The 25,895-nt window shown below is 45.4% G+C and overlaps 1 protein-coding gene and 1 long non-coding RNA gene across 3 annotated transcripts in view; one reads left to right on the top strand and one right to left on the bottom strand.

Moving 5' to 3' along the window:
- LOC140460563 (uncharacterized) overlaps positions 1-25,290 on the bottom strand; it is a 28,914-nt gene extending 3,624 nt beyond the window's left edge. Inside the window, exons 1-2 of one of the 2 annotated variants that reach the window (XM_072555151.1) lie at positions 25,067-25,290; positions 22,267-22,461 (exon numbers count right to left, since the gene is read on the bottom strand). The gene's annotated coding sequence lies outside the window, so the exon portion shown is untranslated. The remainder of the gene's footprint in view (positions 1-22,266; positions 22,462-25,066) is intronic. The other variant, XM_072555152.1, reaches the window with a different exon arrangement.
- Positions 5,467-17,848, top strand: LOC140460562 (uncharacterized). Its single transcript, XR_011954195.1, has 2 exons — positions 5,467-5,576; positions 13,534-17,848. It is a non-coding gene; the product is annotated as an uncharacterized lncRNA (long non-coding RNA).
- Positions 25,291-25,895: the final 605 nt, after the last annotated feature.

Raw genomic sequence — 25,895 nt, 5'->3', positions numbered from 1 at the left:
CGCTGCTCCTTCATCGGTTGGTTGTGGAGTAGAATCATAACACACAGACTTTGTAGCAACAGGATTGCAGTGTCATGGAATGGAATATTAAACAACTTTAGCTGACCTCTACCATCTTTTAGAATGACCATGTTAGTTTTGATTCATTCAATCCCAGAACTTTTCAAAAGTTACGTTCTCAAGATAGCTTTTAACAATCGGTGTCATCTCAATCAGATAATGCATTGAAGGTGTTAAGTTAAAGTCTGTCTGTGTCCCAATGATAGGTCAGACGAATTCTATTTCTATCGTGGTATTACAGAATCTTACGTGTTTGAGTTTTTGAGCAAAATAAAATGCGATTCTACAAGAACAAATTCAACCCACAAACTTTTATGTGTGTGAATGACATTGAAAGAATTGTCGTTCCTGCACATCAGGAATTCAAACCCCTTCTCCCCTGCGAGCCAATGATAGAACTCGGGAACAGGCAAAACACTGAAAGGCTGGAAGGGCGCCGGCCCCGGAGTAAGAAAGCTAGTTCCTCGTGACATGGATGTGTCTGCAGACTGTCCCCGGTATCTCCACAACACATCTCCCAGGCTTGATTATGGAAAAGGAAAACTGATAAGACATTTGTCATTCTAGGCGGGGAGGCTGAATTATAAAATCACTAAGCGATGGTGCAGCCCCCGACACCGCATGTCTCTGTGTCGCAATTGGTCAGCGCGTTCGGCTGTTAACCGAAAGGTTGGTGATTCGAGCCCTCCCGAGGTGGGGGGGGGGGGGTGGGGTGTTCGCTGCTCTTCATTGGCTTCGAAGCTGTGCGCTTTTAATGGGGTCAGGAAAATGTTCACCAAATGGAATTCTTCTCCATAAAGGGGTTTCGGAATTGAATTAATGTCTCACGTCAGGGACTGCAAATGCTGAGAAGACCAGACCAAAAAAGAAACTCGGCAGGTTTGACAGTACCTGTCGGTGAAAACAGAATTTTAAAATGTTGCCTCTGATTCTCTTTCCACAGATGTTGCCTGACCTGCTGAGTTCCTCCTGCAATTTCTAACTGAAAGTTCATTTCATCTTTTGGGGTGAAACACCTAGATATCTGCAAACACCATGTGCCGATATTTAACCCTTTCGAATCACTGTGAAGTGATTGGATTCAAACAAACTCTGCGATGATTCACTCTTTCTCAGCTCCATAGGCAGACAGACCTGGGAAGTCAAGCTGTCAGTGTGGTTCTGTATTCGTGGGCCGAGTGGTTAATGCGATGTACATGAAATCCATTGCGGTTTCCCCACGCAGGTGTGAACCCTGCCGAGTACAAAATGAGAAATGTCGTCGAAAAGAAAGGGAGCTTGCTCCCGGCTTCTTCTTTAAGATTCAAATCAGTGGAGGGGAAAAATATTTCACTCAAATTGGGACTGGTGGGAATCTGCAACCCACTGCCTGTTCGGGTGGAGCAAGCCGATACCCGCAGAGCTTCTTTTGAGGCTATGAGCAAAGTGTTTGGAAATGAGACTAGAACAGTGAGGTGCTTGAAATCGTGATCGAAATGAAGCAGGCACCTGAGGACAAGGGTGTTTCCTTTGCCAGTGAAAGATACTGCTTCACAAAGTTGGGCCTGTGGAAGGGAATCAGTGACGGTGATTAGCTTTGGTTGTTCACCTTGTGAATGTTCCCATTGCTGCGCATGTCCGTGTTAACGTCAGAACTCTGCAGCATGGTGGCGTTCGATACGCACAGGGCCGGGGCGCAATGGATGATGCATCTGATTCCACCTACCTGTTTGAAATGCAGCTCACAGCTTCTTCACACACCCCAATTAATCTTCTTATTGTCCTGAAGCCGGCATACGGTTTGAATTCCCGATCTGCGGGAATGAGAATCCGTTCACTGTCTCGCGTCAGTAAATGTCCCTGAGAACATCGGAGTCAACTCACAGCGCAGTCAGATGAGGGGAAGCTGAAATAGCCCCACATGCTGCTCACGGGCACATTTTATTCTCCCCAACTCAACGCCTCAACCACTGCGGCTCCTCGGAGTGGAAAAGAAACAATCACCAAAACCCAGTCTAAGCTCTGTGAATCTTCAGAAAATCAGCAAACGTTCGGATTTTCTATCCTGGGCTGACAGGGATGGGTTTTGTCACTCTTTTGTAGGACATTGCAAGTGGATGTTTTGCAAAAAAGCACCACAATGCAATCTGATTAATCAGGACCTGGATGTTTTCGGTCTTTGAATGTAAGTGTTGTGCTCCAGAACTTTGCTGTTCACAGTTTATAATACTTATCTTCCCAGTCCCCTGTATCACTTGTCGAAAATGTTTAATTTGTGTCTTGTAATCATTTCACTGTCTGCTAATGAGGATAGTGTTTCCGTGTTTTACCTAAATTATCTTTACCTTGCATACCTCAAGCCTCAAGCGAATTTCACGAGAAACCTTCTCCAGTTCAAAAGCCAACTGTTCATGATGGCTCTGTTTCTTGTCACGTGTCCAATTTCAGATCGATGTTGTTAATGTCCCTTCTACTCCTTCAGATCCAGGTTTCGCTCACAGGGCTAGAACAGAACTGTCACCAAATACATTTACCAATCTACGTTCATCCTATCGATTGTATTAGCATCATCAACACTTCTCATCAAAATAACTCGAGAGACTTTCATCACAATTTTCTGTGACCAGTCATACATTAGCTTTGCTGAATGAACCCCAAATTTCTTGAAGTGGCTCCTTATTTTCGGGCCTGATTATTAATCTCTCTACGCATGGGAATGGATCCTTCCCAGCCGCTCTATCTCTCATCAATGTGTTTAGTTCAATTCGATCTCCCATCAGCCTCCTCTGTCCTGATCAAATCCAGGGGAACAGGAAACGTTGGGGCTATGGCGCGGACAGGACAATCCCAATACTCACCTTTCCTGTTAGAACTATTCCATGAGAAAGTTTAGACCACAACTTTGGGCGTGTAGTTGTGGCCGAACACTTAATGTGTTGGCGTAGAGATCCTTTGGGGCTCCCCCGCCCAGGGTGGTAACCTGCTGGCTATGCTTTCTTCGCTGGCGATTTTAAATGACTTCCTGTTGGTTGCATTATCGCTCAAACTTCACAAAACCCGTCTCAATAAAGACCCGTTTTCTCATGTCTGGGAATTGATTGCCATGCAGGAAACTCGGGTTCTGAACAAACAACGTACCAGACTCACAACGTCAGCTCTGTTTCCCTTTCCACAGATGCTGCTCGACCCGTTGGCTTTCTGCAGTATTCTCTGTGTTTATTAGGCACAAGTGCTGCTTTTCATTCAAGAACTTCAATCCCTGTCCTCTGGTAACTGACTCTGGTCAGTGGCAATTGGTTCTTCTGATCATAAAACTGCCCATTCCCACCGCTTCTTCTCCCATCATGACCAACAGCCCCAGGAAATCTCCAGTTATCCTTCTTTGCTCCAAAGCGAACATTCTCCACCTTGGGAATGTCTCCCCAAAATGGAAATTCTTCATCCCTGGACATGAGGCAAGGCGTACAATTGGAAGAGATTTTGGCAAAATATTGTCAGTTAGGAAGTGGAAAAATGTTCAAATCTTCATGAAGCAAAACAGAAATCCCAGTCTCCAGCTTTGTGAACCTTTAGAAACACTTTGGGAAGCGGATTTAGAGGAGAATGAAAGATGACCGGTCCGATTGAGCAGAGACAGTCCAGACACCGTCCCCTTGTTGAAGAGGCCGGGAGGTTGACTCTGATGTTCTCAGCACATGAACTGATCTGAGACATTGAAAGAATTGTCGTTCCTGCACATCAGGAATTCAAACCCCTTCTCGCCTCCGAGCCAATGAGAGAACTCGGGAACAGGCAAAACACTGAAAGGCTGGAAGGGCGCCGGCCCCGGAGTAAGAAAGCTAGTTCCTCGTGACATGGATGTGTCTGCAGACAGCCCCCGGTATCTCCAGAATACATCTCCCAGGCTTGATTATGGAAAAGTTAAACTGATAGACGACAATTGTAATTCTAGGCGGGGAGGCTGAATTATAAAATCACTAAGCGATGGTGCCGCCTGCGCCTGTCTCTGTGGCGCAATTGGTCAGCGCGTTCGGCTGTTACCCGAAAGGTTGGTGATTCGAGCCCACGCAAGGGGGGTGTGTTCGCTGCTCTTCATTGGCTTCGAAGCTGTGCGCTTTTAATGGGGTCAGGAAAATGTTCCCCAAACGGAAATCTTCTCCAAAAGGGGTTTCGAATTCACTTAATGTCAAACGTAAGGGACTGCGTATGCTGAGAAGATGAGACCAAAAGAGAAACTCGGCAGGTTTGACAGGACCTGTCGGAGAAAACAAAATTCTGAAATGTTGCCTCCGATTCTCTTTCCACAGATGTTGCCTGACCTGCTGAGTTCCTCCTGCAATTTCTAACTGAAAGTTCATTTCATCTTTTGGGGTGAAACACCTAGATATCTGCAAACACCATGTGCCGATATTTAACCCTTTCGAATCACTGTGAAGTGATTGGATTCAAACAAACTCTGCGATGATTCACTCTTTCTCAGCTCCATAGGCAGACAGACCTGGGAAGTCAAGCTGTCAGTGTGGTTCTGTATTCGTGGGCCGAGTGGTTAATGCGATGTACATGAAATCCATTGCGGTTTCCCCACGCAGGTGTGAACCCTGCCGAGTACAAAATGAGAAATGTCGTCTAAAAGAAAGGGAGTTTGCTCCCCGGCTTCTTCTTTAAGATTCAAATCAGTGGAGGGGGAAAAATATTTCACTCAAATTGGGACTGGTGGGAATCTGCAACCCACTGCCTGTTCGGGTGGAGCAAGCCGATACCCGCAGAGCTTCTTTTGAGGCTATGAGCAAAGTGTTTGGAAATGAGACTAGAACAGTGAGGTGCTTGAAATCGTGATCGAAATGAAGCAGGCACCTGAGGACAAGGGTGTTTCCTTTGCCAGTGAAAGATACTGCTTCACAAAGTTGGGCCTGTGGAAGGGAATCAGTGACGGTGATTATCTTTGGTTGTTCACCTTGTGAATGAACCCATTGCTGCGCATGTCCGTGTTAACGTCAGAACTCTGCAGCATGGTGGCGTTCGATACGCACAGGGCCGGGGCGCAATGGATGATGCATCTGATTCCACCTACCTGTTTGAAATGCAGCTCACAGCTTCTTCACACACCCCAATTAATCTTCTTATTGTCCTGAAGCCGGCATACGGTTTGAATTCCCGATCTGCGGGAATGAGAATCCGTTCACTGTCTCGCGTCAGTAAATGTCCCTGAGAACATCGGAGTCAACTCACAGCGCAGTCAGATGAGGGGAAGCTGAAATAGCCCCACATGCCGCTCACGGGCACATTTTATTCTCCCCAACTCAACGCCTCAACCACTGCGGCTCCTCGGAGTGGAAAAGAAACAATCACCAAAACCCAGTCTAAGCTCTGTGAATCTTCAGAAAATCAGCAAACGTTCATCCCTTCGGATTTTCTATCCTGGGCTGACAGGGATGGGTTTTGTCACTCTTTTGTAGGACATTGCAAGTGGATGTTTTGCAAAAAAGCACCACAATGCAATCTGATTAATCAGGCCTGGATGTTTTCGGTCTTTGAATGTAAGTGTTGTGCTCCAGAACTTTGCTGTTCATAGTTTATAATACTTATCTTCTCAGTTCCCTGTATCACTTGTCGAAAATGTTTAATTTGTGTCTTGTAATCCTTTCACTGTCTACTAATGAGGATAGTGTTTCCATGTTTTACCTAAATTATCTTGACCTTGCATACCTCAAGCCTCAAGCGAATTTCACGAGAAACCTTCTCCAGTTCAAAAGCCAACTATTAATGATGGCTCTGTTCCTTGTCACGTGTCCAATTTCAGATCGATGTTGTAAATGTCCCTTCTACTCCTTCAGATCCAGGTTTCGCTCACAGGGCTAGAACAGAACTGTCACCAAATACATTGACCAATCTACGTTCATCCTATCGATTGTATTAGCAACATCAGCACTTCTCATCAAAATAACTCGAGAGACTTCCATCACAATTTTCTGTGAACAGTTCTACATTAGCTTGGCTGAATGAACCCCAAATTTCTTGAATTGGCTCCTTATTTTCGGCCCTGATTATTAATCTCTCTACGCATGGGAATGGATCCTTCCCAGCTGCTCGATCTCTCATCAATGTGTTTCGTTCAATTGGCAAACTCCGAGAGTAACTGCTGCTGCCCCATTAAATCCAAAGGGGCCGCCCTGGGAGTTTGAGCAATGGCTCCAGGCACCCCCCGATGCAGGAGGGGAGTGCCCTGCCTGCTGCACCCCTTTTGGCCCCTTTCCTTCATTTGCTTTCATCCTGGTCTTAAAGCTGTCAAACCACAATTTTAGCAGCTCCAGATGTTCACGAAGTTTATATTAGTATTTCCTTTCTCCGAAGGAGGGTTGGGGTTGGGGGGGTGGGGGTAGTGGTGGTGGTAAAGGTCCACATTGCCATAGGACATGGCACAGAGCCCAACACAGCAGACCACTCAGACCACCGCCATCTTGGATCTCCAAGAAAATAGTTTTCAGACCCCAGTAGAGAACAGCTACAGGATCCTACAGCACAGAAACAGACCCTTCAGTCCAACTAGTCCATGCTATGTTCTCAAATTAAACTGGTCCATTTGCCAGTGATTGGCCCATATTCCTCTGAACCTTTCCTATTCATGTACTTATCAAAATGTCTTTTAAACATTATTACTGGACCTGCATCCACCACTTCCTCTGGACATTGATTCCACACACAAACCACTTTCTTAAAAATAAGGTTCTCCTCATCTTTTTAAAATCTTTCTCCTCTCCCCTTCAAAATTTGCTCCCTCATCATGAAACCCCCACCCTAGGGAAAGGACACCTGCTGGTCACCTCATCTATCCCCCTCATGATCTTATAATCCTCTATAAAGTCACCTCTCTACCTCCTGCACTCCAGTGAAAAACATCTCAACCTATCCACCCAGATGTAAGTATATTCCTATCCAGTTATGATCTGTTCAGTGCTGGTGCAGGCTCGAAAAACCAAATGATCTACCCCTGCTCCCAATTCTGTCACACTGTGTGAGACCATAAGACATGAGAACAGAAATTACGCCATTCAACGCATCGAGTCTGCTCCGCCATTCAATCATGGCTGATAAATTTCTCAACAATATTCTCCTGCTTTCTCCCCATTACCTTCGATTCCCTTAATACTCAAGAAGCTATCTATCTCAGTCTTAAATATACTCGGTGACCTGGCCTCTTGTGGCAATGAATTTTATAGATTCAGCACTCTCTGGCTGAAGACATTAATTCTTATCTCCACTCTGAAAAGTCTTCCCCTTACTCGAAGGCTGTGCCCTCAAGTTCTAGTCTCTCCTACCAATGGAGACATCTTGTCAATGTCCACTCTGTCCTGGCTGTTCAGTATTCTGTCTGTTTCAATTATATCCCCCCCTGAGTGTGGGCCTGTTAATCAGCATGGACCAGACCCTTCAGGATGAGGGACAGAGGAATTAGGTTCAGCAAAGTGAGAATGGGGGAGAGTCTGAGGGATGGAGATTTTCAGCTTTCTGGGAATGAGAGAGGAAAGAAAGTTTGATATAAATTAGAATTGATTAGATAGGCAGATGGGCCAAGGAGTGGCAGATGGAGTTTAATTTAGATGAGTATGAGATTTTGCGTTTTGGTAAGGCAAATCAGGGCAGGACTTATACACCCAATTCTAAGGTCCTGGGGAGTGAAGCAGAACAAAAAGACCTTGGTGAGCACGTTCATAGTTCCTTGAAAATGGAATCGCAAGTAGATCAGATAATGAAGGAGCTGTTTGGTATGCTTTCCTCCATTGGTCAGTCCATTGAGTTAGACCATGTTTTGGAATACCACGCATAGTTCTGATCTCCCTGCTGCAGGAAAGATGTTGTGATACTTGAAAGAGTTCAGAAAGAATTTACAAGGCTGTTGCCAGAATTGGAAGGTTTGAGCTCCAGGGAAAGGCTGAAGAGACTGGGTCTATTTTCCCTGGAGTGTTGGAGGCTGAAGGGTGACCTTATAGAAGTTCATAAGGGGCTTGGATAGGATGCATCGCCAAGATCTTTTCCCAAGGAAATATGAGTCCAAAAGTATAGGGCGTAGGTTTGAGATGAGAGTGGGAAGATTTAAAAATAACCTGAGGGGAAACTTCCTCACAAAGATGGTGATATCTCTGTGGAATGAGCTGCCAAAGTTAGTGATGGAGGCTGGTACAATTACAACACAGTAAAAGGCATCTGGATGGGTACATGAATAGGAAGAGTTTTGAGGGAAATGGGCCAAATGCTGGCAAATGGGACTGGATTAATTTAGGATATCTGGTCGGCACCATTGATTGGGCCGAAGGGTCTGTTTCTGTGCTGTATGACTCTAATCGTCTTCAGTGAAAGTAGAAGTGTGGTTGTGAAGACTAGACTTCCAGAGTAGTTTTCAAAGATGTTTTGCCCTGACTGGGAGCAGAAGTTACAATGGAATCTTTCGTTTGTGAGACAGCAACTGAGTGAGGGAGCACATCTGGAATTCTGGTGGAAAGTGGGAATTCATTGCACTGTGGGGATGACGTGCTTTCAGGTTTACTGGCAGTAAGTACAGTGTGCTGAGTGGAGAACCTAGTGAAGGGTTAGGTGGGTTTTTGTTTTAAACTGCTCATTTCATTCAGCCTTCAACATTGTATTTCCAACGCTGTCCATCAGAAGGTGCAGTGAATCAGTAATTGGTATCGTTAGAAGCCTTACAATTTTCAGTACTGCAGGTATTGCATTGTTTCATCAGCATTGTAAAGGTTACAGGCAGCAGTGGGAGGTGTGGGCTGTATTCACTAGAAATGATTAAGCAGTTAGAGAACACACATACGAGAGGGCAGGGTGGGACTTGTCTTTCCATTTGCAGAAAGTGGGAGGTTCTGGGAGCTGTCATCCAGAGCACACACAACCTTGGTAAAGCATTGAAGCCCTACAGTGTGGAATCAGGCCATTCAGCCCATAAAGGCAACGCTGACCCCTCTGAAGACCATGCCACTCAGACCCACCCCCACCCCCACCCCACCTATCCTGTACTGTCATTTCTGCTGGTGAATTAGACTAGGACTAGGGGATATGGCCTCAGGATTAGGGAAAGTAGATTTAGGACAGAGATGAGGAAGAACTGCTTTCCCTGGAATGTGGTGAATCTATGGAATTCTCTGCCCAAGGAAGCAGTAGCAGCAGCTTTATTAAGTATATTCAGGATACAGTTGGCTGGGTTATTGCATTATAGGGAATGAAAGGGTAGTTGGGACAATGCAGATAGGAGGAGCTGAGATGATGACCTTAATGAATGGCAGAGCAGGCTGGATGGGCCAAATGGCCTACTCCTGCTTCTATCACTGCGAAACTATAACTGTGCATTTCCCTTGGCTAACCCACCTAACCTGCACATCCCTGGGCACAATGGGCAATTTAGCATGGCCAATCCAAATCAAGGCCGGTGAGCAGTGTGGTGATGTGGAAAATGAACGTTAGAGAATGATAAAAAGGGACAAGGAGGATAAATGTACCAGCAATCAAAGCTGGATTCAAAATTTCACAAAAAATAAAAGTAAAAGCTGAATGTGTGCTGCATTGTAACAAAAGTGAATGAATTGGCTGCACACATTGAAGAGAATAATTATGATCTGAGACTCCTTACAGAGAAGTTTAATGGGAAGCTCAGTAAAGGTAGATGGTTGGCATTGCTAATCAAAGCACTGATCACAGGGGAGTCTGGTGTCAGCTCGGATTTCAGGTCCTGATTTCTCTGTCCTCTGTTGATCTCCCTGTTCCCACAGAGTAAGGTGTCGTATGTCCTCAGCTCTGCTGGGTTTTTGCTGAAGCTTTGACCCTCTTTTCCACCTTCCAGAACAATAAAACATTCAGTCACTCAAGGCCCAACCCACATTGCCCCAGCCTGTCAACCACCCAGACAGAGAGACTCATCGGAGTGGGGAATAAACAAGAAAAATGAAACACAATTAGAAATAAATAGATGAGTGTGTTTAATGTTTGTTCATTGGGAAGTAAGCCAGAAATAAAGGTCTCCCAGGATTCTTATGGTACCCAACTTGAGGAATTCTCTTTCCCTTACATCTAACTATTAGTACCCAACTCTGATTTATAACAACACTTACAGAAATAAAGCACTTGTTATCAAACAGACAGAGATAAACAGTACAGACATAGACATTTGCTTTCTCTCATGCACGCACACATGCATGTAAGTGTATAGGGTGAATTTGTATTTGCAGAATTACATTTATAAATACATAGAACATTACAGCGCAGTGCAGACCCTTCGGCCCTCAATGTTGCACCGACCTGTGGAACCAATCTGAAGCTCATCTAACCGACACTATTCCATTCTCGTCCATATGCCTATCCAATGACCATTTAAATGCCCTTAAATTTGGCGAGTCTACTACTATTGCAGGCAGTACGTTCCACACCTCTACTACACTGAGGAAAGACTCTACCTCTGACCATCTGTCCGATATCTATCACCCCTCAATATAAAGTTATATCCCCTCGTGCTAGCCATTGCCATCCAAGGAAAAAGGCATTCACTGTCCAACCAATCTAACTCTCTGATTATCTTATGTCTCAGTTAAGTCATCTTTCAACCTTCTTCTCCCTAACGAAAACAGCCGCAAGCCCCTCAGCCTTTCCTCCCTAAGACCTTCCCTCCATACCAGGTAACATCCTAGTAAATCTCCTCGGAACCTTTCCCAAAGCTTCCACATCCTTTCTATAATGCGGTGACCAGAACTGTACGCAATGCTCCAAATCTGGCCGCACCAGAGTTTTGTACAGCTGCAGCATGATCTCATGGTTCTGAAACTCAATCCCTCTACTAACAAAAGCTAACACACCGTATGCCTTCTTAACAGCCCTATCAACCTGGGTAACGTTTAAGGATCTACGTACTTGGACACCAAGATCTCTCTGCTCATCTATACTACCAAGAATCTTACCATTCGCCCAGTACTCTGCCACCTGATGCTCTTTCCAAAGTGAATCACCTCACACTTTTCCGCATTAAACTCCATTTTCCACCTCTCAGCACAGCCCTGCAGCTTATCTATGTCCCTTTGTAACTGACAACATCCTTAGTCAGTATCCACAACTCTACCGACTTTAGTGTCATCCGCGAATTTACAAACCCACCGTCTATGCGCTCATCCAGGTCATTAATAAAATGACGAAGAGCAGTGGACCCAAAACAGATCCTTGTGGTACCTCACAAGTAATTGAACTCCAGGATGAATATTTCCCATCAACCACCACCCTCTGTCTTCTTTCAGCTAGCCAATTTCTGACCCAAAAGTTTGATTTTGTTCAAAAATGCGTAATCTGCTGGTAGTCAATGCAGGCAATGCATGCATATAGTATTTTATAAATGTCACTTTGGAAACAGAACTTGTCAGATTCAAAATTGGGATACAGACTGACTGTGACCTCATACCTTTAATGCATTGTCTGAGCTGAGGTGTCACCTTTTCTTACAAACCTGAAGTTATCTCGAGAAGGTGATTTGTAAGAAGTTCTGAGATTTACATATTAATGATACCTACAACCCATTCTAAAAGATTAAAGACTGATGGTTTGCCACGTCTGTATGTTTCGTTTCTCACTGGTGTTGGTGTCAATGCCTTGACCCCGTGTCTGGTTGTTTCTAAAGACGCTGTATTGCGGGTTTATCCTGAATTTATACAGTTTTTCTTTGCTTCCCAAAATCAGGTCTGCTCACACTGAGCAGTATCCCAATGTCGTGAAAGATGTTAACTTTCAGGGAGAGTTATTCAAAAGAGATGTTTTTACTTTTTTGGCCCTGTAAGATCCTGAATTAGCATCCTTCAGGAAAATTAGAGTGGAGTGAGAATGGATAGGGGGAAGAGACATTGGGATGGTGCTTTTAATTTTGTGGAATAACAAAAGAAAAGATTGTTCTGCAGAAAAAGAATTGCTTGTTCTGAATTTCTACCCTGGACTGATGTTAAAGTGGAGATTTGAGACCCACCAGGGAATCCCTTGTGGACTCAGACCTGTAAAGCCTCCCTCTTGGTTCGTCCCAGAAATCGTACTGTTTGGAAGTCTGGAATAAAAACCTGTTATGGACAGTTTAGCATAATTTTAGTTATCCCCTTTATTCACTACTAGCATCACTGTGACAACATAACATTGATACCTATAAGCTAAACTAACTTGGTTCTAATAATCTAGGAGAGTAGGTTACCAGCTGTTCAAATGCCCAGCAGGCTACTCCAATGTATTGATACAAAGTGGCTTCCTTTGTACAAAATTTTGAAAAAGAAATTGCATGTTCTTAATTAGACAGATAACAGTGAAAGACAATAATTCATAAAGAAGAAAAGCTAATTGACAGGTCTGTGAAGCTTGACTAATCACTCCTACAGGCCCTAAGCCATTCGTCAGGTGGGAAAAACAGCTGAGTTAGGCGCCTGCGAGCGAGATAAACTCCTCTCATAAAGAGGTACCAGTCTCAGCTAATTGGAGAGTTCACAAGATAACCTTGCACATCTCATATGTCAGATACAGTTCGTTTATAAAACAGCTTCTTAGTAAGGAGGGCAAACGTTCAATCATAAAATGGCTTCCCGACACATTGCGCAAGAACCTCTTCAATATTCGACCTCAAATAATTTCTAAGCTGGGAGCAGACTCCTGCTTTTTAAGCACTAAACCATTCTGTACCTGAGGCGGAGATGTTACCGTAAGGTTGCATTTAAACTGATTCATTCGTCTTCGAATGAAACATGCCTACTTTTCAAGTTTGTGATTCAAATTCAAATAAGACGTAAGATCGAATTAGTTAGAACTGACAGTGGGGCAGTCTGTAAAAACAGCAAGTAAGTTAAAGCTTTATCAGTATTTCCTTTTACAGAATTTGCATTTCATAACCAGAATTGGCTTCTCAAAATGCAATTAAATTCGATCCATACCAGCTGAGCACGAAGAGTTAATTTCCTACTGGATTCAACAGCCTCAGCACTAAAATGGTGTCTCTCTCTCTAGTGTCCTTTTGAACTCTCAAGTTAGGGTTTTGTAACAGCAAAGATTTATTTTCTCTGTGACTGCCCTGCTTGCAAGGGGTATACGAATCCATTATAATTGATAGCAACTGACAGTTAATTACAATGTTTTTGATAGTATTTGATTCTGACCCTGAAACGAAACTCGATACTGTCATTAATTTCACAAGGGAACGGCTGTGAATGTTATCACTTGGTGTTCTGTTCATACAGATTCACCGATGCTAAGGCAAACGTTGTTAATTGTCTTACAGCATCCTGTTATCACTTGGTAAGCCCAGATGTCCCTATCTTTTACATTCTTTCAGATGCCCCCCTTTTCTGAGCCTTGCTGTCTGTCTATCTTCTAGTGTAATAAATGTGTTCTATAATTCAGCATTACATTTAGTCTAAATGTTTAAAGACAAGTTTTAAGGCTATAGACCTTCTCAGTGACAATGATGACTTTTGTAATCTCTTTTTACAGAGTATTTGATCTGAAAACTGAAGTTTAAAAATCAACAGATGAAGGGCTTATGCCCAAACCGCCGACTCTCCTGCTCCTCAGAGGCTGCCTGACCTGGTGTGCTTTTCCGCACTTTTTGACTCTGACTCTCCAGCGTCTGCTGTCCTCAATTTCAAGTCAATGTTTGACAGTCATTCAGTCCATTGGGACTGTCACGAGTTTTGACTAAGATTCTGTGAGAAGGAGCAAAGTTTTTTGGTCCCTGTTTCAGTAAGTTTTCAGCATCAGTGGGACTGAATGAGAGATCCTACAGTTATAGCGTAGCGAGTGTGGAACCTAAAACAGTTATCCAGCCTGGAAAGAGGAATTCACAGCAGGAGGGGACTGTCCATGTGTTTGTGTGCCGCTGAAGCTTCAGCCAATGAGAAACCAGAGGAATACCACCCTGTGGAGAAACCTTGGAAGTGTGGCGACTGTGGGAAAGGCTTCCATGTCCTGTCTGTCTTGGAGGCTCATCAGTGCAGTCACACTGGGGTCAGGCCATTCTCCTGCCCAGAGTGCGGGAAGGGGTTCAGCAGTTCCTCCACCCTGCTGAGGCACCAACGGGTCCACACAGGGGAGAGGCCCTTCAGCTGCCTTGAGTGCAGGAAGGCTTTCAGCAATTCCTCTGACCTACTGAAGCACCAACGGGTCCACACCAGGGAGAGGCCATTCACCTGCCCAGAGTGTGGGAAGGGGTTCAACAGTTCCTCCGCCTTGCTGACCCACCGGCGGGTCCACACAGGGGAGAAGCCCTTCAGCTGCCCTAAGTGTGGGAAGGCCTTCACGTAGGCCTTTTCCCTGCTGAGGCACCAGAGTGTCCACACAGGGGAGAGGCCATTCACTTGCCCAGTGTGGGAAGGGGTTCAGTGATTCCGCCGCCCTGCTGACCCACCGGCGGGTTCACACAGGGGAGAAGCCTTTCAGCTGCCCTGAGTGTGGGAAGGCCTTCACCCAGGCCTCCAACCTGCTGACCCACCGGTGGGTCCATACCAGGGACAGGCCATTCAGTTGCCCCGAGTGTGGGAAGGCCTTCAGCAATTTCTCCCACGTGCTGATCCACCGACGGGTCCACACCGGGGAGAGGCCATTCGCTTGTCCTGAGTGCGGAAAGGCCTTCAGCAATTCCTCTGACTTACTGAAGCACCAGCGAATCCACACTGGGGAGAGGCCATTCAGCTGCCCTGAGTGCGGGAAGGCCTTCACCCAGGCCTGCAACTTGCAGAGGCACCAGCGCTCCCAACAATCGGTTTCTGCCGGTGAGGCTGCTGTGGGTCACCCCCAGGACTGAACCTCCTGCCCAGTCTGACAATGGGAGAGTTGGTGGGCTGGTTTTGTTTTCTGCTGGACTGCATCCACTCCCACGGTGGCTCAGTGGTGAGTAGCATTGCCTCACAGTGCCAGGGACCCGGCTTTGATTCCACTATTGGGATAACTATCTGTGTGGAGTTTGCACATTCTCCTTCTGTGCCTGCGTGGGTTTTCTCTGGGTGTTCCGGTTTCCTCCCACAGCCCAAAGGTGTACAGGTAGGGTGGATTGGTGAAGTTAAATTGTCCCAGTGATCAGGGATGTGTAGGTGTGGTACATTAGTCAGGGGAAGTGTCGAGTAATAGGGTAGGGAAATGAGTCTGGGTGGGTTACTCTTCAGAGGGTCAGTTTGAACTTGTTGGGCTGAAGGACCTGTGTCCACACTGTAGGGATTCTGTGATTCTATGAACTTTGATCCATTGGGCGTTACTGCTCGTTGAGCCCAGGACTGCACGTTCCCACTGAAACAATCTGCACAAACCTAAGCCTGTGAGACCATCAAAGCAGAAGTTAGGCCATTCAGCCCATCGAGTCTGCTCTGCCATTCGTTAGAGACAAAAACAAACTGCAGATGCTGGAATCCAAAGTAGGCAAGCAGGAGGCTGTGAGAACACAGCAAGCCAGGCAGCACCAGCAGTGAAGTCAGTGTTTCAGGTGTTAACCCAAATCATTGACTTCTCCACCAGAAATGATTTACCAGGATGTTGCCGAGAGTTTGGGCTACAGGGAGAGGTTGAGTAGACTGGGGCTGTTTTCCCTGGAGTGTCAGAGGTTGAGGGGTGACCTTATATGGGTTTATAAAATCATGAGGAGTATGGATAGGGTAAATAACAAGGTCATTTCCCTGGAGGTTGGGCAGTCCAGAACCAGAGGGTTTATGGTGAGAGGGGAAAGATTTAAATGGGACATAAAGGGCAACCTTTTCATGCAGAGGGTGACGCATGGATGGAATGAGCTGCCAGAAGAAGTGGTGGAGGCTGGTACAATGACAGCCTTTAAATAACATCTGGATGGGGGCATGAATAGGAATGGTTGAGAGGGATATAGGCCAAGTGCTGGAAACCGACCCTTTGGTCCAACTCATTCATGCTGACCAGATATCCTAAATTAATCTAGTCCCATTTGCCAGCATCCCTCTAAACCCTTCCTGTTCATACACCCATCCAGGCGCCTTTTGATTAGATTCCCTACAGCGTGGAAACAGGCCTTTCGGCCCAACAAGTCCTCACTGACCCTCCGAAGAGTAACCCACCCTAACACTACAGGCAACTTAGCATGGACCTCAAGGGACAAGTTTTCACACAGAGGGTGGTGCATGTACAGAATGAGTTGCCAGGGGAAGTGGTGGAGGCGGGTACAATGACAACATTTAAAAAGCATCTGGATGGGTATATGAGCTAAATGCTGACAAATGGGAGTAGATTAAATGTTGGATGTCTGGTCAGTATGGAGGAGTTGTACCGAAGGGTCTGTTTCAGTGCTGTACATCTCTACGACCAGGCCTCTCGGGTTCACACACAAAGAATCTGTCAGTAACGTTGGGTTTCAGTGTTCGGTTGAAGCAATGTGGTATCTTTTCGAGACTTCGCGTCAAGAGATGCACAGCAGGGAAACAGACCCTTCAGTCCAACTCGTCCATGCTGACTGCATATCCTAAATTAATCTCATCCCATTTGCCAGCACTTCTCCATATCCCTCGAAACTCTTCCAATTCATGTTCCAATCCAGATGCCTTTTCAATGTTGAAATTGTACCAGACGCCACCACTTCCTCTGGCAGCTCATTCCATACATACACCACTCTCTCCGTGAAAAGGTCCCTTTTAAATCTTTTCCCCGTCATCCTAATCCTGTAGTTTTGGATTCCCCATCCTGGGGAAAAGATTTTGACTATTTACCCTATCTGTGTCCCTCATAATTTTATTAATATCTCCCAGGTCACTCCTCAGCCTCTGATGTTCCAGGGAAAAATACCTGCAACTTATTCAATCTCTCCCTGTAACTCAAACCCTCCAACCTCACAACCATCCATTTAAATCTTTTCTGAACCCTTTCAAGTTTCACTACATCCTTCCTGGAGACACAATTTGCAGGTGTTCAGTGTTATGGACCAGGCCAGATCCCCTCAAAACATTTTCAGATTAGATTACTTACAGTGTGGAAACAGTCCCTTCGGCCCAACAAGTCCACACCGCCCCGCTGAAGCGTAACCCACCCATACCCCTACATCTACATCTACATCTACCCCTTACCGAACACTACGGGCAATTTAGCATGGCCAATTCACCTGACCTGCACATCTTTGGACTGTGGGAGGAAACCGGAGCACCCGGAGGAAACCCACGCAGACACGGGGAGAATGTGCAAACTCCAATCAGTCAGTCGCCTGAGGCGGGAATTGAACCCGGGTCTCTGGCGCTGTGAGGCAGCAGTGCTAACCACCGTGCCGCCCAGACCCTAACTTTTTTTTAGTTGTTTTAGGCAGAGGTATCCAGGAGTGATGTAACTGGTCAAATCACTTGGCTTCCAGGAAACAATTTATTTACACACCGCCGAATGAAACCTTTGTGACCACTCCATTGACCTGTGTTGCCACCTTCAGGGTACAATCGACTGAACACCCAGATCTCTAACTCCCCCTCGCGAGAGCCAAGAGTCCTCAGTTCTATTGAGGGGGGGGGAAATTGGATGTCAGTCATCTCTGTATTAGAGAATGCATCATTTAAATAAAACTGAGAAGGGCATTCCTGACAGAAGATTCAACAGAAGGCGGCACAGAGTGTTCCAAGAGACACGTAACCTGACTGTAATCTGAGACTAAATTCTATTTCTTGTTACGAGAGGGAATCATATTTATTGGATCATCATATCACGAGAATCTTGTTTTATTCCGGAACAGTCAGTAGTTAGAAGGGACTTATTTGGTTTGTTAATAGATTATTTAATCTGTTCACCGTTACTGTTGGATAAATAAATGGATTTTTGTTGATTTTAAAGTGTCAGGGATTTATTTTTGAACATTAGAGCAGGTTACACCACTTTTCACATTAATTTTGCAGATTATAGGGTGATGCGCTTGTCTTTGGGTGTTTTGGTTTGAGATCTCTGGTGGGGTAGGAGTTGGTGTCAGCTTTCCCTTTCTAACAGTATTGACGTGGTGTCATGCTGAATGCAGTGGAGTCAATATTAATCCCAGCCTCTTGCTCTGGTTGTGGGTGAATCGCCTTAATTTGGTCACTGACTCAGAAACAACACACAGAACCAACTGCTGAAACAATGATTCACACTTCATTGCATGTAACAACCAAAACTAAAAACCCTCAAGTAAGCAAGTTCAGTCTCACGGCTGCCACCCTCCCCCCACCCGGCTATCACCTGATTGCTGGCAGAATTTAACCGAGTTTCCATCGACAGTGCCCATCTCTGGAAGGGTCAAGGGGTTTGACGCAATATTCTTCTTCCAATACTGCTGCTGCATCGTTCTGGAGTGAGAACGTAGAACAATACAGCACAGTTCAGACCCTTCAGCCCTCGATGTTGTACTAGCCTTTTATCTAACTTGAAGATGAGACTAGCCTGCACACCCCTCAATTTACTGCCGTCCATGTGCTCGTTCAGCAGTCGCTTAAATGTCCTTAAATGTATCTGACTCTCATTCCAACCCTGGAAGTGCATTCCATGCACTCACCATTCAGAGTAAAAAACCTACCTCTGACATCTCCCCTAAACCTTCTTCCAATTACCTTAAAATTACGCCCTGTCATTTCTGACCTGGGGAAAAAGTGTCTAGCTATTCGTTCTATCTATGCCTCTCAACATCTCTATAAAGTCACCTCTCATCCTTCTTCGCTCCAATGAGAAAGGCCCTAGCTCCCCCAACCTAAGACATCCCCTCCATTCCAGGCAGCATCGAGGTAAATCTCCTCTGTACCCTCTCTCAGCTTACACAGCTTCCTGTTGTGGTTCTGTTCGCTGAACTGGGAATTTGTGTTGCAGACATTTCGTCCCCTGTCTCGGTGACATCCTCAGTGCTTGGCAGCCTCCTGTGAAGCGCTTCTGTGATGTTTCCTCTGGCAACTTCCCTACACATCTTCCCTAAAATTAGGTGACTAAAAGTGAACACAATATTCCGAGTGTGATCTAACCGGTACTCCATACAGCTGCAGCATAACCTTGCAGCTCGTAAGCTCAAACTCCCTGCTAATGAAAGCCAACACACTGTACACCTTCGTAACAACCTTCTCAACATGGGATTGTACTCATTAGCGTTCGTTAGGTTGAGGAGAGATCTAATAGAAACTTACAAGATTATGCTTGGCTTAGAAAGGGTGGATACTGGCGAGTTGTTTCCATTAGGCAATAGACAATAGACAATAGACAATAGATGCAGGAGTAGGCCATTCTGCCCTTCGAGCCTGCACCGCCATTCAATATGATCATGGCTGATCATTCCTAATTAGTATCCTGTTCCAGCCTTATCTCCATACCCCTTGACTCCACTATCTTTAAGAGCTCTATCCAATTCTTTCTTAAAAGAATCCAGAGACTGGGCCTCCACTGCCCTCTGGGGCAGAGCATTCCACACAGCCACCACTCTCTGTGTGAAGTAGTTTCTCCTCATCTCTGTCCTAAATGGTCTACCCCGTATTTTTAAGTTGTGTCCTCTGGTTCGGCACTCCCCCATCAACGGAAATATGTTCCCTCCTGCCAGAGTGTCCAATCCTTTCATAAGCCTATACGTTTCAATCAGATCCCCTCTCAGTCTTCTAAACTCAAGGGTATACAAGCCCAGTCGCTTCAGTCTTTCCGTGTAAGGCAATCCTGCCATTCCAGGAATTGACCTCGTGAACCTACGCTGCACTCCCTCAATAGCCAGAATGTCTTTCCTCAAATTTGGAGACCAGAACTGTACACAGTACTCCAGGTGTGGTCTCACCAGGGCCCTGTACAGCTGCAGAAGCACCTCTTTGCTTCTATACTCAATCCCTCTTGTTACGAAGGCCAGCATGCTATTAGCCTTCTTCACGACCTGCTGTACCTGCATGCTTGCCTTCATTGACTGGTGTACAAGAACACCCAGATCTCTCTGAACAGCCCCTTTACCTAATTTGATACCATTGAGGTAGTAATCTGCCTTCCTGTTCTTGCCACCAAAGTGGATAACCAGACATTTATCCACATTAAACTGCATCTGCCATGCATCTGCCCACTCACCTAACTTGTCCAGGTCACCCTGTAATCCCCTAACATCCTCATCACATTTCACCCTACCACCTAGCTTTGTGTCATCAGCAAATTTGCTAATGTTATTGCTGATACCATCTTCTATATCATTTACATATATTGTAAAAAGCTGCGGTCCCAGCACGGATCCCTGTGGTACCCCACTGGTCACTGCCTGCCATTTCGAAATGGAGCCGTTAATCACTACCCTTTGTTTCCTATTAGCCAACCAATTCTCTATCCAATCTAGTACTTTGCCCCCAATCCCGTGCGCCCTAATTTTACTCACTAACCTCTTGTGTGGGACTTTATCAAAAGCTTTCTGAAAGTCCAGGTACAGTACATCCACTGGATCTCCCTCATCCATCTTCCGAGTTACATCCTCAAAAAATTCAAGAAGATTAGTCAAGCATGATTTCCCCTTCATAAATCCATGCTGACTCTGTCCTATCCTGTTACTATTATCCAGATGTGCCGTAATTTCATCCTTTATAATAGACTCCAGCATCTTTCCCACCACTGAGGTCAGACTAACTGGTCTATAATTTCCTGCTTTCTCCCGCCCACCCTTCTTAAAAAGTGGCACAACATTAGCCGCCCTCCAATCCTCAGGAACCAACCCCGATTCTATTGAACTCTGGAAAATAATCACCAGCGCATCCACGATTTCCCGAGCCACCTCCTTCAGTACCCTGGGATGCAGGCCATCAGGTCCCGGAGACTTATCAACCTTCAGACCTAACAGTCTCTCCAACACCAAATCCTGGCAAATAGAAATTCCCTTAAGTTCAGGTCCTTCAGCCACTGTTACCTCAGGGAGATTGCTTGTGTCTTCCCCAGTGAACACAGATCTGAAGTACCCATTTAATTCCTCTGCCATTTCTTCGTTCCCAGTAATATATTCCCCTGCTTCTGTCTTCAAGGGCCCAATTTTTGTCCTAACCATTTTTTTGCCTTGGACATACCTAAAAAAGCTTTTACTATCCTCCTTTATATTCTTGGCCAGGCGGAGGAGACTAGGATCCAGGGACACAGCCTGATAATTAGAGGGGGTCAATTTAGAACAGAAATGAGGAGATATTTCTTCAGCCAGAGAGTGTGGGCCTGTGGAATTCATTGTCAGGGAGCGCAGTGGAGGCCAGGGCGTTAAATGTCTTCAACGTAGAGCTTGATAAATTCTTAATTAAGGAATTAAGGGCTACAGGGAGAGTGTGGCTAAGTGGAGCTGAAATGTCCATCAGCCATGATTAAATGACAGAATGGACTCAATGGGCTGAATGGCCTTACTTCCACTTCAATGTCTTATGGTCTTAATTCATTGATGTTGACTAGATATTCTAAATTATCTAGTCCCATATGCCAGCACATGGCCCATACCCCTCTGAACCCTTCCTATTCAGAAACCATCCAGATGCCATTCACATACTGTAATTGTACCAGCCTCCACCATTTCCTCTGGCAGCTCATTCTTTACGCTCACTACCCTCTGAGTTAAAAAGTTGCCCTTAGGTTTCTTTTAAGTCTTTGCTCATCCACCTCACCCTAAAGCTATTACACTTTAGTTCTGGACACCCCCAAACCCAGGGGACAATATCTTGTCTTTTTGCCCAATCCATGCCTTTCATGATTTTATAAATGTATACAAACGCCTTTGCCACACTCGGGAAAACAGCCCAAAACAATTCAGTGCAAACCCTCCAACACTGGCAGCATCCTTGTAAATCTTTTCTGAACCCTTTCAAGTTTCACAACCTCCTTTTGATAGGAGCAAGAGCAAAAGTGGCCGAACCAATGTCCTGTACAGCCACAACATAACCTCCCAAGTTCGATACCCAGAGGATTGGGAAAGTTGTATTTTGTGGGTTTTGAAAACTGGGAAAGAATGGAAGTATAACCTGAACTTTTGAGGGTCAGTTTGGAAACATGAATACTTCGGAGGGGGGCAGAAAGAAGAGGTGAGGGAAGGAAGCCAAATGTGCTGCAGCCAACACGGAGCAAGAACAGAGGATGTAAAACTGTTGCAGCCAGCTTGAAGCTGCAATGTGGATCATTGCACATGCTGTACTTGAACCTGATGCATTTATTTGTGGGAATCAGATGCATTTTATAAATAAAAATAAAGTATCTCCCCCTCCCCAATTGCTATCATCCGTCCCTCCTCGCCCGGATAATTAAGACACATACCTGAGTTGGCAGAGTAGATTCCCTCCTTGAATTCACTCCAGTTGCTACAAGTGAACAGATTACCCCCTCCCTCTCTCCCTCCCAGGATGAGGAGTTGCCCAGAGGAGGGTGTTTCACATTGAAACTGATCGGGCCACTTCCGCGTTGTGATGTCAAAAATGGGGCAGGGAGCGGGGACAGGCCGACAGCAGAACTCTGCAGCAGATGGAAGGAGAACAGTTTGCAAAAATCCCTTCCCTTCAAAGAATCCTCACCGTGTGGAAGCAGGCCACTCGGCCCAACAACTCCAAACCAATGCTCTGAATGGTAATTCACCCATATCCTCCCCTTATTGCCCTACATTTATCCCAGAGTAATACACAGAACTTACACATCCCTGGACACTATGGAGGGAATTTAGCATGGCCAATCCACCCTTGAGGATCTGGATCCCAGGCGGGACCCCTCCGTCTCAAGATCGGTCAAAGAACGAACGGAATGCGGACTGTACAAAGCAAAGTTATCAGTTTAATAAAGCAAGGCAGTCTGTCGCAATTCTTTCCAGCAACACAGAAGTTAAAGCTTCTGAGCTCCGTGGCGAAATGGCAGAATTACTTTCGAAAAGTACACATCACTTACATGTTTTTTAAGAGACAGCACAGCCTTAAAAGACCAATCAAATGTAATAAGGTGACATGATTGACAGCAGGTTAGTCCAATATTTCCTAGGAAACAGATTGTTTTACTCTCAAAATCATCCCGTGCTTGTTAGTTCAAGGTTAGTTTGAATACCAAATTCATATGATTCATATTATTAAACCCCATTGTTTTCTTTTCCCCAAAGCTAACCAACTCAGCAAAGCAGCAATTCAAATTCACAGGATCAAATCATTACCTGAAGCCATTTTAAATTGAAAAGCCATTCTGTGTGGACTTGCCATTGTCAGCATTGGTGCACAAGAAGGAACAGTTTACCTGTGCGATCCTGAGCAACCAGAGACTGTGCACCAACTATGCCAGGAAGATGTCCTCGTCTGCTGAGGGACTGAACATTACCAAGAATGACTATTGCAGTGGTCAGAGACTGAACAGTTCATTTACAGAACAAGTCTAAATGGTCTTTACCCTGTAAACGTGTTGTGTGCCAGTGTGATACCAGTTGTGCTATGAGCTACCCTGGTAAGCCTTGCCCCCATCCAAATAGGTCACACCACAAAAGAGAAGATAGGGAAATGTTATTTTTCGATTACAATTTGTTTCTTCAAAGTCACAATAGAATATTTGGCGGAGATGAAGTGGTCTGTTATGTGCTGACTTCAGCAAAAGATTCTTTGACCCCTACTGGCACCAATGCCTTCCCAATTATGGGATGGGTGGAACTGTTCTGGGACAATAACTGCCTCTCTTACCAAAAGACCCATCTATTGAACAGCCTCAAGGAAGTCACAAAGACAGGCATGCCTCTTACTGGCAAGGTCCCTCCCTTACCTAGACTAAACCTGGTTATTATTTTGAATAAAGTAAGTACTCCTCATGCTGTAACTGGAGGAATATAGTCTCCCCTGAGTTTTGCAATAGAATGGAAGAATCCAAAAGCTCTACAAAACAGTAATATCACTCTTTGGGATATGCAGCTCTCAGTGACTTTTTTCTGTAGGAGATTTTTCAGGAATTATTAGCCATCAAAACCATACTTATATCGTTTGTGGTCTCAACCTTTTGGCTAATGAGACAACTGCTGCTTTATTGAGATCAGGAATTAAAATTTGAATTTAGGCTGTTGTTAGGAGCAACAGGTGTATGTAGATTTTTATTAACCACAAAATTGCATTTCAATTTTAAATACTATTTTAAAATAAATATTACAAAATGGCTTCAGGTAATGATTTGACATTGAACTTGAATTGCTGCTTTGCTGAGTTGGTTCGATTTAGAAATAAAAGAGAACAATGAAGTTTGCATAATATGAATCATAAGTAATTTGGTATTCGAACTAATCTTGAACGAACAAGCATGGGATGATTTTGCGCATAAAACAATCGGTTTCTCGGGAAATATCATTGGACTAACCTGCTGTCAATCATGTCACCTTATTACATTTTATTGGTCTTTTGTAATTCAGGCTGCGCTGTCGCAAAAATAAATAATGCGTAATTTTCAAATGTAATTGTGTAATTTTGCCACGGAACACAGAAGCTTTTAACCTGTGTTGCTGGACAAATCTGTGCTAGGCTGCCTTATGTCATTAAGCTGATAACCTTGCTTTAGATAGACCGTACTCCTGGTGATCCTTTTGACCGATCTCGGATCGAGAGAGCCGATTGAGGGGGTCCAGACCTTCACCCGAACCTGCAGAACCCCGAACACTATGGATAAACTTACCTCGGCCAATCCACTCTAACCTGCACATCTCTGTACACTGGGGGTAAATTAGCATGGTCAACATACACTAACAAGAACATCCTTGGGCATTATCAGTAATTTAGCATTGCTGAACCTCAACCCCCCCCTAACCTGCACATCGCTGGACAGTCTGGGGAATTAAGCTCGGCCAAGGCCGAGGTTACCACGAGGTTGGAATTCTCTCCCAGAAATGACAGTTGATGGTGCCCTCACCAAGATGGCCGCCCGCGCTCCCCGCCCCAAGACAACATGCGCCTGACCCTCACAAAGATGGCGGCCGGTTGCCCAGGCAACCCGAGAGCTCCTTCGTCGGTGAAGTAAACACTGGGCCTGTGGTGATTTTATTGGAGGCCTCAGTCCTCCCCCTAGGAGTTTATAAACTCCCCAGTCTCCCTCCTCCCGCGGTTCCCAATCCTACCCTGTCTCACTGTCTCCTCTCCCCGGGGGCAGGAGCCAGGTCTTGGCGCTCGGGCCTGGCGACCTCCCCGGGATGTTTCTGAAACCTGTTCCTGTTCTGAAGGAGGATCACCGGGACCCGAAATGATTTCTCTCGGCACGAGCTGCCGGACCTGCTCAGCTTTTCCAGCGGTTCTTATTACTTCAGCCACCGGCACCATTCTGCTCCCACACTCAGGAACACCGCCTCAGTCCTGCTGCAGGACCTGCACTGCACATGCGCCAGCTCGCAAGGGGCGGGGCCCAGGATTGTGACGTCTCCTGGGTTGAGGGGGCGTGGTTGGGGAGGCCACCCAACAATCGGTGACAATGGGGGCGGGGCGATCGTTTTGCCGGCCCCCAGCCTCCAGAAAGGGGCTATTTCAAAAAGTTTCAACGTCGTGTTTTTTTAACTTTTCAGCCTGTTGCGAAATGTTATTCTGGACCTCTGGAAGGGTCAAACATTAGGAAAGTTTCAAACAGAAACAAAGGGATATTTAAAAATATAAATAAAATTAGGTAAGTTAACTTACAAAAGAGACCTCACACTAAATATCAAAAAGGACAGCAAAAGCTTCTGTTGGTATGCTCATGGGAACAGAGTCGCTGAGCTAAGTGTGGTACCTTGGAAGATGAAAACTGTGAGTTCGTGGGGGAACATTGAAGTGGCAGAGATGATCTCAATTTTTATGTTGGCAAACAACAGAACTATTCCTATTAGAATTGGCAAGTCAGAGGCTATAGAAAGGGTAGAACTTAAACAATCAACATTGAGAGGGTAAAGGTACACAGGAAACGATTTGGATTGAGGA

Source organism: Chiloscyllium punctatum, chromosome 36, assembly GCF_047496795.1.
Source record: "Chiloscyllium punctatum isolate Juve2018m chromosome 36, sChiPun1.3, whole genome shotgun sequence".
NCBI classification, from domain to species: Eukaryota; Metazoa; Chordata; class Chondrichthyes; order Orectolobiformes; family Hemiscylliidae; genus Chiloscyllium; species Chiloscyllium punctatum.
Note: the sequence above shows the minus strand (reverse complement) of the source record. Positions and strands in the feature narration are given on the sequence as shown.